Source organism: Zonotrichia leucophrys, chromosome 7 (genome assembly GCF_028769735.1).
Source record: "Zonotrichia leucophrys gambelii isolate GWCS_2022_RI chromosome 7, RI_Zleu_2.0, whole genome shotgun sequence".
NCBI classification, from domain to species: Eukaryota; Metazoa; Chordata; class Aves; order Passeriformes; family Passerellidae; genus Zonotrichia; species Zonotrichia leucophrys.
This window is the reverse complement of record NC_088177.1, coordinates 512,495-521,370: the sequence shown is the minus strand read 5'-3', so window position 1 is coordinate 521,370 and position 8,876 is coordinate 512,495.

The window sequence follows — 8,876 nt, the reverse complement described above, 5'->3', positions numbered from 1 at the left end:
GCCCCTGACAACAATGACAGAAGCTGTGGAGAGCTGAACGAGGCTCTGAGGAAAGAGCAGGGGTTGTGCTCACCTCTGCTCCTGCTCTGACCTGCTCCAAGGGCCACCACAGGGAGAGCTTTGCACTGATTTTCACTGAACACCCAGGAGCAGGGATGGCTTAGTGGTTGAATTCTTTTCTGTCTCTCTCCAGAGCTGAGGATCGTGCGGGTGGACGAGGCAGATGGATCTGCAGTGACACGGAAGGAAATGGCTCCCACTGCCAGAGACAGGAATGGGTGGGATATTGGGAATGGGGAATTGTTCCTGTGAGGAACAATTGTTCCTGTGAGGGCAGGCCTGGCACAGCTGGGGCTGCCCCTGGATCCCTGGCAGTGCCCAAAGCCAGGCTGGACACTGGGGCTGGGAGCACATGGGACAGTGAGAGGCGTCCTGTGGGAACCCAGGACATCCCTCTGGCTGGCCAGGATGGCCAGGACCCTGCAAGGGGGCTCCCAGACCCTGGCACAGAGCCCAGAACACCTGTGGGTTTGATTATGACCCATGGAGGAAATTACCAACCTTAGATGAAGATCAGCAAGCCAAGACAGTTTAAGTACAATATTAGTGAAGTTATCACGAGGTGGAAAAACAGATTTTGGGGTTTTTAGAATGGGGGTTCAGGGGGCAAGATGGAGCAATCTGGGCATGTCCAGCCTTTCTTTCTCCTTCTTCTTCTTGGCCTCCATCTCCTGCTGTGATGGTGGCACTTTGGGATTGGTTTGGAGCAGAAGCTCAGAGTCTAACAGAGGTGATGGGTATTGGGCAGTAATTGTAAATATTGCACACGTAGTTTTTAGTATAAACAGATAACAGCACCCTGGGGCAGGCAGAGTGCCTCTGTCTGTGCTGCTGAGCAGAGCTGGGCTGGACAGGAGAAAGAATTTTATAGATAAGGAGCAATGAACAACCTTGAGAACTGAAGAGCTCTGACTCCTTCTTTTAGTGGCAGGCTGGGAAAAGAGAATTTCTGACACATCTGGGGTTGCAGTGACCCAGAAAGGCCCCGAGAGTGTCCCTGCCATGGCAGGGTGGCTCTGGGTGGCATTTGGGGTCTCTCCCATCCCAGGCCAGTCTGGGGTTCTGTGAAGATGCTCGGTGGGGATGGGGTGAGCAGAGACAGAAGGACCCCAGACTCAGCCCTGAGCGTTTCCAGGCCATGCCTGTCTGGGGCTGCTGGGCTGGGCCTGCACTGCGGCCTAATCAAAGCTTACTTAGGATCATTCACTTTATCCTCTCTCATCATCCTCATATCCACATACAGAAACAACCAATGGCCTCAACCTTTGTAAAAACCACCAAATCCTGAAAATCAAACCACCAAATCCTGAAAATCATCAATGACGCCCTAACTGGGCACTTCTCCCCACCGGGGCCTGTGGCTGTGCCACAGCAGCCAGGGTGGCACAACCCACCAGGATGGGATCCAAAACCCAGTGTGAGCCCAGCCCAGAGCTCATGTGAGGCACAGCAAGCTCCCTACAGCTTTAATGAGTTGTGGGCTGGGTGCCAGTGCTGTTCCAGGGCTGTTTTGTGAAATTACTTAGATTTATGTCCAGCTATTTAATATCAGCCAGGAATAAAAAAAAGCCTTGGCTCTGCTGGGCTCGGTGTGATGGTGTCACTGCTGCTGCATCCACCCAAAGATTCTAATTTTTTATCCTGTTCATTTTTTTCCCCTTTGCACTGATTATTTTTTTCTAATTTGGTGATCTCGGCGAGATGCTCGGGATGCACTTGACAGAGCATAATATATCACCTGTCGAGAGACCCCAGCCTAAAAAAAGTGTGGAAATTGCTGAATAATTGCAGAGTAAAGCCCTGTCCAGGGCCCTGGGAGCTGGGGTGGGCAGGAGCTGCTCCCCCTGGGCTGGCCTGGCCAGAGTGGGACACTGAGCCCTCTGCCCACGGCTCAGAGACACCAGAACTGATTGTGTTCATAGCACACTGACACCAAAGGGGGTCAAGTAAATAAATATGCATGTCTCACCAGTGCAAAATAATAAAATTCCAATGTGTGCAAGCCTGCTTGTTGAACATATGTTTGCAGCACGGCTAAGCCATCTGGCTCAATGTCAAGCATTTACACCAACTGCAGTCTTACACTACCTGACAGCAGAAAAGCTTTATTCCCCTGGTGTTTGGGCACAAATGGAGAAATATTATTGAAATGATTATCTGCATCAAGACTCAGATTTGGTTTGACATTTAGCTGGCTCTGTTTAATCCAAAGGGTTGTCTGAATGAATAAAGAGAAGGGTTCCTCCAGAAGATGCTGCGAGCAGCCAGGGAGAGCCAAATGATTAATGAGACTGAGAGGCTGGGTGGACCCTGCCCACCTCCACCCAGACCCTGGTGCCAGGAACTGCATGGGAAATCAGGCTCAGCCTGCTGGAGCTTGTCAGGAGCTGCTCACGGCCGAGGGGGGTTTATTTTGAGGCCTCAGGAAAACAGCAGCAGCGAGGCCATTGCTCCCAGGCAGGAGGGAAAGGTCTGGGCCCCAATTAAACACCATCCCTGAGCAGCTGCAGGTGCCCATCCTGCCTGGCTGGAGTGGGGAGCGCTCAGATCCCGAGCTGGGGGAGCCTGGGCTGGGAGACCCCTCCTCCAGCACCCCCACCCCAGCTCAGGGGGCTCTGCTGCCCCCCCAGGGCACCTTCACCCCAAATTCTATGTGTTATCATTTACCCCTGTTATATCCATTCCATCCCACCCCAGCTCAGGGGGCTCTGCTGCCCCACCAGGGCACCTTCACCCTGAATTCTACATCTTATCATTAGCCCCTGTTATGTCCATTCCACACGTCCTGATGGCTTGTATAAATCAATGGGTTAGGTGTTCTCTGTTGCAGACACGTTTTATGGAAAATCCTTTCCTTAGGATTTTTCCTCCTGAGAAGCTGAAAGGCCTCGGGAACAAAATGTAACCAATGGTTATCTGCTGCTGTGGGATGCAACAGGTGCATCTGGGATTGGTCTCATGTGGTTGTTTCTAATTAATGGCCAATCACAGTCCAGCTGTCCAGACTGCATTGGTCAGTCACAAACCTTTGTGATCATTCTTTTCCTATTCTTAGCCAACCTTCTGATGAAATCCTCTCTTCTATTCTTTTAGTATAGTTTTAATGTAATATATATCATAAAATAATCAATCAGCCTTCTGAAACATGGAGTCAGATCCTCGTCTCTTCCCTCATCCTCAGACCGCTGTGAACACCATCACAGTTCTCCACTCTGGGCACCAGCAGGAGGTGTGGGTGGAGGGTGACCCTCACATTTCATGAGGGTTTGTTTGGTGACCTGTTCACCTGCACAATCTGAAAGTTCTCTCTGCTTTATGGATGGAAAGCAGCGCTCATTCTTGTGCAAGCAGGACCTAAGCCCACACTGGTTTGAAAAATGGGATAAAGTGAAGAGAAAGGGAGGAAATAAGGAAAAGAAAATTTACAGTCCTTCACCCCAAAGAGGATCCCTTTCCTCAGAGGAGCCTTCTGTGACACGAGAGGGAAAGGAGGAGCAATGCCCCAGGTTTGGGGTGAGCTGGCAGCAGCCAAGGGCGAGCAGGAGCCCTTTGAGCCCACGGGGCTGTTCTGACAGAGACAAATTCATCGCAGAGAGCAGATAGAGTGCGTTTGAAATGAGATGGGATGCAGTGCCAGGCACGGGCTCTGAGCAGCGTCACGGGCCAGGAAATGCCTCTGTGGGAGCACCAGAGCACAGCCTGTTCCCATGGCACACTGCAGCCTCCCTGTGCCCCACAGCTCCGCTGCCGAGCGCGGGCTCCGAGCTAAAACTCATTCGGTGATTCGAGTTTAATAAGAATGTTAGACATGATTTCCTTCTCACTCCTACTTTTAATTAACTTTTTAATTGAGATTTAAATGAATTCTAATGAACAGAATTGTAGCCTAATTGATTTGTTGCACAGCCTGGCGAGGGATCAGTATGCCAGCAGCATTTTGATGGATTGCTGTGGGACGTCAGACAGTTTACAGGTTAATTTTTTGGCAGAGGTTACCCGATGGCAGCTGAAAACAGTGATTTACCTTGGATTGATGGGTGAGCAGTTCCTGGTGAGTGCATGGTCCAGGCTGGTTAAAGGAGTCCCTGGTTGTGCCTTTGTCACCTTGGGAACTCCTTGGGTGTTGGTACAAGAGGAGTTCTTGCCAGCTGTGCCCAGATGCAAACTGGGAGCGGCAGTATTCCTGAATAAATCCATAACCCGTTTATTTCTGTAAGTAACTCAAACCCACACTCCTATATCACACTGAGAGCTGTGAGCAGTGGGGAGCTGTGGGGACAGAGGGACACAGGCTGTGACCACACAGTCACAGGGTGCTCCCATTGTGGCCCACACATCCCAGGGGGAGATAAAAGGGAAGCCAAGGCAGGGCAGAGACATCACTGATTGCCAGATCTCACAGCCTGGGGAGCAAATCAGCTGCTCAGGAGTGCCAGCTGCTGAAACATAAACTCATTTTGGTCTCTGGATGGAGGGATATTCACCCTGCATCAGGACAGACCAGCAGAGAGGCTGTGGCTGGCACCAGGGGACACAGGGGACAGAGGCAGGACAGGGCCCCAGGGCTGTCCCTGTCCCCAGGCAGTGACAGGGGCTGTGAAACCCTGAGAGCAGAGCTTTGGGACATTACTGCAGTCAGAGGGCAAAGCAGGATGGATGGGTGGAGGAGGAGAGCGGGGACAGCGCAGGGAAATGGGCTGAGAGACAGAAATATTGCCAGCAGCATCCGAAATGCCTTGAGTTATGGAGCGCTCCCAAATCCAAAGGAGCCGGGTTTAAAAGTTCCATTTTACGGTTTGTAAGGAATTTATGTGAAAATAATATTCAAAGACTGGCACTTTTTTTTCCCTTCATAATACCAAGCTGTTAGGTGGGAAGGGAGATCCACGGAGAACATGAAACCCCTCCCTGCCCCTGATCAGGGGTGGGCAGAGCTGTGCCCCCCCAGCCTCCCCGGGCCCATTATCTGCCCCAGCCTGCTCCTCTCAGGGTGCTCGGTACAGCTGGAGATTAACGGGAGAGCCTTTCTCCAATGCAGATTAATTTTGTTTTTCAACTTCTTAAGCTTCTGTTAACACCTTTTCCGCAATCAGTACAGTATCTTTTAAGTTAATTAGTTCTGGAGAAGAATTACCAGTGTAATTTGTGCTGAGCCCTCCCTCCCTGTCACTCAGCAGACAGAGCAGCCTCTGATGGAGATAAAAGGGACACTGGAGGCTCCTCCAGCACGAGAGGTGTGTGAGAGGAGCTCCGATAACATCTTCAGACCATTTATCCCGTTCAGCTCTGCCAGTGGGGAGAGGAGGAGAGGGCTGGGGCCAAGTGGGGATTCTGGAACCTTTGGGGTTTTCTCTTGAGTTATTTAGATCCCTGAACAGCCCTTATTCCAGGCAGGGAGCCGCTCACTGGGGCCCACTGTGGGCTCACACTTGGGTTCACTGTTCCTTTTTCTGTCACCTTGGCAATCATTGGTTTTCTGGACGATGCTGCAGAAGGTTCTGTGAAGGCTCCTGTGGAGCTGAGCTATATTTTGGGTCCCACACAGACTGTGGACATTAAAATGAGTGATGTGCACCACTGTTGTGCTGCTAGCAAAGCCAGAGCTCCCACCCTCTGCCCTGCCTGCCCTCCAGGGCTGGGGAGCAGCCTGGGCTGATGGAGCTCAGGTGTCACCCACTGGAGCTCTGTGGGTGTCCCACACACCTCAGCTCCCACCGTGAGCTTTCACAGCACCTCTGACTCACTGTGGGGCTCAGGAACAGCAGAGATCAATTGGCGGCGCATAAATCTGCCTGCAGAGCAGCCCAAACGCTGCCACAGGTGTTGTGTCCCCCTCTGGAGTGTGCTCTGCTCACGGAGAGCAGTGAATTTCGCAAATTTCCCGTGACATTCGCCGCTAGTTCTTCTTTATCAGAAATAATTCCTAGGTCAGGTTGCCCTGCTCTCACAGCAGTCTCTCTGTCTCTCTCACCCTCTGTCCCCCTCCCTTATCTCTGTCCTTCTCTGAAGCAGTTTCTCTGAGCCTAGGTTCTGCAGTCAGGCTAAATAGCTCTGTTTTCTAACCACAGGCTCAACTCAAAAATGTGCATTTCACCTAAATCAAAATGGATTTCTACCCTGGAACATTTCTACTCTGCCTCATGGGTCAGGGCAGGCAGGAGGGAGCAGCAGAGCCACATCCCCCAGCACCCAGGGGTGTCCCTGGCTCCCAGGAATGAGAGAGGCAATCCAGGAAAGCTGGAAACACACACAGCAGTAACCACACTGCTGGCCTTCACTATTAATGCTTCCCATCAAAATCAATTCATTAAATCCAAATGGAAAACATTTACATGTAAAAACGTTCATTGAAGCCTGGTTTTTCCCTGCAAACCCCAAGTGCAGCAGTGCCCAATCTGTCCCTCCCTGCAGTTTGCATTTAGAAGTGTCACCACCACCAACTCTCCTGCTTTCCATGGGAGGAGGTTTATCCATAATTTGCAAAGGCAAAAGCCTGGGCTGTTTGGCAGGACACATTGCCCAGCTGATGCTGACTTAGTCGAGCTAAATCAGCCAATAAGGCAGGAGAGACTCTGCAGCCACTGAGAGAGCCTTGAGTGGGAACCAGCTGCTTTAATGGAAATAAGAGCTGTTAACCCCTAACTGAACACACAGTCTGATATTGCCCCACACATTGCCCAGCTCCTCAGCCCCTGCAAACCCTGCTGACAGGGCAGGATGGGCTGCACTGGTCCCTCAGCTGAGGATTCAGCCCCTGGGCTGTGCTCAGGACTCTGTCAGTGTCACAGTGCAGGGACAAAGCCAGAACAGCAATGGGAAAGGGGGAATCCTCCACATCCCTGCTGCCATTGGGACAGTCTTACCTGCTGGAAAGAAGGAGCCAGTGTGGAGCTGCCCAGCCACCACAGCTCCTCCTCTCTACACCTGCTGGGATCTCTGCTGCTCACAGTGACCCCAGATGTGTCAGAAATTCTCTTTTCCCAGCCTGGCTCGAAGAAGGAGTCAGAGCTCTTCAGTTCTCGCTCTCAAGGTTGTTCATTGTTCCTTATCTATAAAATTCTTTCTCCTGTCCAGCCCAGCTCTGCTCAGCAGCACAGACAGAGGCACTCTGCCTGCCCCAGGGTGCTGTTATCTGTTTATACTAAAAACTACGTGTGCAATATTTACAATTACTGCCCAATACCCATCACCTGTGTTAGACACTGAGCTTCTGCTCCAAACCAATCCCAAAGTGCCACCATCACAGCAGGAGATGGAGGCCAAGAAGAAGAAGGAGAAAGGCTGGACATGTCCAGATTGCTCCATCTTGCCCCCTGAACCCCCATACCAAAAACCCCAAAATCTACTTGTCCACCCTGTGATAACTTCACTAATATTGTACTTAAACTGTTGTGGCTTGCTGATCTTCATACAAGGTTGGTAACTTGCTCCATGGGTTATAATCAAACCCACAGGTGTTCTGGGCTCTGTGCCAGGGTCTCTGAGCCCCCTGGCAGGGTCTGGGCTGCCAGACCCCTGGCACCCCTGTGCACCCAGGGCAGGGCCTGCCTGAGCTGCAGTGTGAGCCCCCAGCCCAGCGTGCCATTAGAGAGCAGCCATTTAATTTATTTTTTACACACTGCAGTTAATTACAGCTGCTGGCTGTGATTGTGCTGATCACTGCTGCTCCTCCCCAGCCCGGCAGTCAGCAGCCCTGGTGACTCTGGTGGCAGTGCCAGCACACGGGGGACTGTGGTGGCTTCGTTTGTGCTCCTGAGGGGTTCCCTCATACCAGGGGTTCCCTCGTACCAGGGGGTTCCCTCCTGCCCTCATCACTTCTTTTCTTTCCTAAACGATGCTCTGGGTAACTGCCTCTATGATATCATCTGCCGAGGTCTTTGGATCTCTGCTTTGCATGAAAGACAAAGAATTCTCCACAATTAATGTGCTTTGAGGGTTTCCTGTCACAAGGAACGTAATTAACTCTTTGCTGGCCCAACTAATTTCTGCATTTTAAAAAGTAGCCTGATAATGACAAAAGTGGAGCACTCAATCCACAGGATAGCCATTAACGGCGCTCCAGCATTGTGCTGCCTGCATTCAGCCCACAATTACTGTCAGGGAATGGCTCTGGAAGCTGCTCCTTGTACGCAAACAACGCTGTTCATTAAAGGCCACTTCCAATAACGCGCAATCTATATTTGTAATGAGTGTTTGAGAAAGGAAATAAAGCCCCGCGCTCCCAAACCTGTGATACAACCATTGTTCTTTCAAAAGCAGACTCTTGTGGGGCTGACAGATGTGGGCACAGTGGAGGGTACGAGGTGGCTGTTGTAGGAGCTCAGAATCCAGGGGTGAACAGCTGGGCTCAAGGAATCCAAGGCTGGAAAGCCGGGCTGAGGGAAACCTAACCCATGTTAAATGGGAGAGAGCTGGAGGTGCTCACCCAGGGAAGGGAAGGCTCCAGGCAGAGCTCAGAGCCCCTGGCAGGGCCTGAAGGGGCTCCAGGAGAGCTGAGAGGGACTGGGGACAAGGGATGGAGGGACAGGAGCCAGGGAATGGCTTTCCCAGAATTAGATGGAATATTGGGAGGAAATTCCTGGTTGTGAGAATGGTGAGATCCTGGCACAGGGTGCCCAGAGCAGCTGTGGCTGCCCCTGCATCCCTGGCAGTGCCCAAGGCCAGGCTGGACATTGGGGTTTGGAGCAGCCTGGGACAGGGGAAGGTGTCCCTGCCGTGGCAGGGCTGGCACTGGAGGGGATTTAAGGTCCCTTCAGAACAATCCTGGGATTCTATCCCATGACAAACTCGCTTTGTTGTGGCACCGAGAGTGGCTG